Source organism: Sinocyclocheilus rhinocerous, unplaced genomic scaffold (assembly GCF_001515625.1).
Source record: "Sinocyclocheilus rhinocerous isolate Xijiao unplaced genomic scaffold, SAMN03320098_v1.1 scaffold381, whole genome shotgun sequence".
Classification (NCBI taxonomy): domain Eukaryota; kingdom Metazoa; phylum Chordata; class Actinopteri; order Cypriniformes; family Cyprinidae; genus Sinocyclocheilus; species Sinocyclocheilus rhinocerous.
Window position 1 is genome coordinate 68,540 of NW_015640044.1, and position 4,696 is coordinate 73,235.

Here is a 4,696-nt window from a genome sequence, read left to right on the forward strand (position 1 = left end):
GTACTGCTTAATGAAGTGTGGAAACCATTATACAGCGACAGGATTCCTTGATGAATGGAAAGTTCAGAAGAACAGCATTTATTTGAAATAGAAATCTTTTTTTACATTATAAATGTCTTTACTGTAATTTTTATTAAATTATTGCATCCTTGAAGAACAAAAATATAAATTTCTTTAAAAAAAAAATCATAGTAATCCTAAACTTTTGAATGGTAATGTCATGTATCAAATGCCAGAATCAAGTGAAGAATTTTTATTATGTCGTATTTTTATACACCACTGAAACAGAAAATCTCGGAAACCGAAAATCTGGTAACACCGGCGTCGCCACACGCTCGCGTCATGGTTTGGTACTGTCATGAACGCGTGTCCACAAGTGACGCAGTAGAGACGATTTTAATTCATTATTTTTGTTTTCTTTGCGCAAAAAAGTATTCTCGTAGCTTTGTAACTTTAGTTTGTAAAAATGTTTAACTATTTTACATTGGAAACAGGAAAAAAAAGAAATTTCAGCAACATGCTTTTGTAGCACTGTATGATTGTATCATAGTTTACAACCAGACAGCAGACAATTCACAACCAGACAACACGGAGAATGTTGAACGGGGTAAGTTAAGACATGGATCATCACACAAGTATACAAAAAAAAAATACAGATACGTTAACGAAGGTCTTACGGGTTTGGAACAACACAGGGTGAGTAATTACTTACTTTCTGTTCCTGTGGCTCAGTGGTAGAGCATTGCGTTAGCAGCGCAAAAGGTCATGGGTTCAATTCCCAGGGAACACACATACTGGTAAAAAAATTTATAGCCTGAATGCACTGTAAGTTGCTTTTAAGCGTCTGCTAAATGCATAAATTATTATTATTATTATTAATTAATGACAGAATTTTCATTTTTGGGTGAACTAACCCTTTAAAATGAGGAGAGAGACAAAAGTAGTTCACAGTTTGTAAAAGGCTGTTTATTTGGGCTGCATAAAGTAACAAACATGCATATGACTATGACGACAACAACGATGGGGGAGTGAGAATATAGAATATGGGATAAGTAATCTCATAAAAGACTTTTAATTTATTAGGTTCCCTGATGAGTGATCTGTGAAGTATGAGTCATATGTTAACTGGAGAAATGAGTGGAGCCTCATGTGGTCAGAATCCACCTATTTTCGCCCCCACATCCTATTCAGCGCGAGCCCTTGAAAGCTTGCAGCATCTACAGTATTTCGTGATCGGAAAGTGGAACAAAAGCCTCAATAGGCCTACCACCCACGTATATGGTCTATTAATGAACTTATTAAACCACTTGCTTGGTGCTGTGGATATTGTGGATAATGTTTTGTGAAAGTGACTGAATGTCAAACTGCTGTTTACCATTCTAGATGGAAAACCCCGTTTGTGATTATTCTGTTAATGCCAGTCGAATAATTCCAGTTTAAAGCCATGTTTTAATTTCCCTGTCGTACTCTATAGCCTATAGGAAAAAATGAGATAGAGGTAAGAAATAGCTATAGTCTGGTTAAAAAAAAATTGTAGGGAAAAAAGAAGGGACCAAGAGCATTTCAAAATCTTTGCGGATATGACAAAAAGTGTACAACAACCCTGAACTGTAATGTCTTTTAAAACAGTGGATCTTAATCTTTTTTATTCCTAGGCCCTGCATTACAATTTTTTGAAGTTTAGAACTTTTCTGAATACACTGAACCCATTTCTAATAGCCTTCTATGAAGTCAACTTGCAGCCCCGTGAAAGTGTGCTGAGGCACCACTGGGCCCCAGTCCCCCAATTTAGAACCTCTGTTTTAATACAGATGCAAAAAAGTTTTAACCCAATAGCCAAGGAAAGATAGTTCTACTTTTTTATCTGGTTAACCTTACAAAGGTTTATGGGAATCAGCTTAATATGACAAAACAACTGAAGAGGAATTGAAAAGTGAAGACATAGCTGCAACAACTTTAAATGTAAAGAATACTTAGAATGAGTGAAGTAGTAACCAAAATGAGCAAAGTATTACAAGAATAAAGGTTTAACCCTAGAAAAAAAAACTGTTTCCAGGACGCTGGTGTTGATTTGACAAAAACTAAATATAGCTTTGTTAAATGAAGGTCACATTCAAACTGTCTTGGCTGTCTTTCAGATGTTTTGAATGTATATATTTAAAAAAAAAAAATGTTTCCCTTAAATCCATCATAAAATAAGTATATTTAACGTTTTATTTTTTATTATGTGAAAAATCTTTCTATTTTTATAATTACATTTGTCCCACAGTTTTTCAAGTTACTGTATTTGTTGTCCAAGTAGACAAGAGTGTCAATGACTAGCATGATATGACATTTGAGACATATGATGAAAAATCAACGTAAATCTATTGCTGTTGTGCATACATCAAATGATAGCTATAAAAATTGCTTTGGCAAAAAAAAGAAGAAGAAAAAAAACTCAAAAATGAGTTAAAATGTAATTTCCACCACAATGTTAAACTAAACTTAGTACATAATTTGAGATATGATGGAAATGTTCATGACTTTCAGAAAAATGTCATTTATTCAAAAATTTATAATTTTTCACAAAAATATAAATTAGCATAATTGGTTTATAAGAACAAGCTGCACTTGAAAAACAAATGCTCCTTTTGAAGAAAAACAAAACCAGATGAAAGCTTGAGTTTCTGTCATTTGTATTTACATTCTAAAATATACGTGAGAGGATGTTGCTTTTTCCTGATTCATATAGGTTTATAAACATGTAGACAAAAAGGTTACTGTAAAGGTCAAAGACAATTTAAAGACAAAAGATCTCTTGGGATCCAGAGACAAAGATTTTGATAATTGACCAAGTTTAGAAAATGAAAAAAACAAACAAACAAACTGAAAATCAGGGTATTTAAAAAGCATTAGTTTTACAGAAATATTTTATGGTCCTCACTAGTCAAGTAGGCTAAGTATAGTTATAATAAAAATAAAATAAAATAATGGCACATTATTATTACGAAATCCTAAAATGGCCTGGGCAGTATTTGTTTGCACTGTAAGTTTAATCTAATAACAGAGCATTTGGACTGTATATCTGTAATTATGTGCTTCATATAGGAACCAATGATGGCAGTTTAGCCTAATTCTAGTCTAAAGCCTAATTTAGCCTAAAGACTGCCGACTTCCAGTTTCAAACTGCTTTCAAATCCCTCCACTGTTATTCAGTGGGATCTATATCTGGACAGATTGCTTGTCGTTTCAGAGCAGTTTAGGAACACATTTTCTTGCTGTCCATGACTTTTGATGCAGGTAGCGCTATTAGATGCTGGGTTCATGATGCCAATTCATATATGGTTAAAAAAAAGTTCCAAAGTCCATTACGGTAAAGAAATGCCTGAGCCAGCACTTGTTCAGGGCTGTCTGAAAATAGACAAAATATCCAGCTTGACAAAGGCAGCATTTTCTGTTCCTTCTTTTGCAATTTCTGTCTGTCCAACAAGGCACTTGTGTTTACCATCAAACTATTTTGGTAAACAAGTTTCAGCAAAATGTTCACACACTGGTTATTCGACCAGTACTCTAAAATTTCCATCTTAAAACGGGAATATGAGTCTTAAGACTAGCTTTTTATCTTCAAGTAATTTATACTTTAATATAAATACTATTTATATTACTTGCATCATATCAAATGTTTTACTACCACTAACTTATGTGCTGTTTATAAACTCTGCAAAAAAGAAACATCCCTGTATTTTAAAGATAATTTTGAAAAATCCAAATAAGCTTTACAGATATTTATCGGAAGAGGTGCATTTCTTTTTCTTTTTGGATTGCCTTTTTTTTTAGTTAGTTATTGTTTATATAATTATATATATTGTTTAGTTACACACACACACACACACATGTTGCTTGAACTTTGACATATTGCCTCACAGTATTATTATGCATCAGCCTTAAAAGAAAGCTTTGTTTTGTCTTTAACAGTCAAATCAGACCTCACAACACAAATGTCAGATGACAGTATATTTGTGTACTGCACATTTGGGGGAGATGATAACCAGGGCCACAAAATGTAGTTCAAACCACTTGGTTCTGTGAAGATGAGGAAACATCACCTTTTAGCCTCCCTCAAGAACTAAAACATGAAACTGAAAGCTACATTGCACATCATTTCAAGAGAATGAAAACCAGGTTCCAAAGTGAAACAGTGAAAGCCCTTGTTTACAGATAAAAGAATAAGACTGCACAATTGTGATAAGAAACATGCAACATGAAAGTAACTTGTTTCTAAAAATGTATTTATGCACCTGTGCATGTATTTCCCCCCTTTTATAGCTCATTGATTGAATAATGTACTGTCAAGTCAAGTCAAGTCACCTTTATTTATATAGCGCTTTTAACAATACAGATTGTGTCAAAGCAACTGAACAGCATTAATTAGGAAAATAGTGTGTCAATAATGCAAAATGACAATAGTAAACACTAATTTTCCAGTTAAAGACAGTTCATCATTGAATTCAGTGATGTCATCATCCAGCTCAGTGTACTGTATGGGTATCTTCCCTAATTATTTCTATTCTTGAGTTTTTTAGTGCATGCAGTAGGCTGTATGTGAGAGGATGGAAGATCTTCTAAATACACTTTGAGTTTTTATTATTGATGAGAAAATAACTAATCCAATAAAAATACAAAATGCAAATGACCCCCCCCCCCCCAAAAAAAA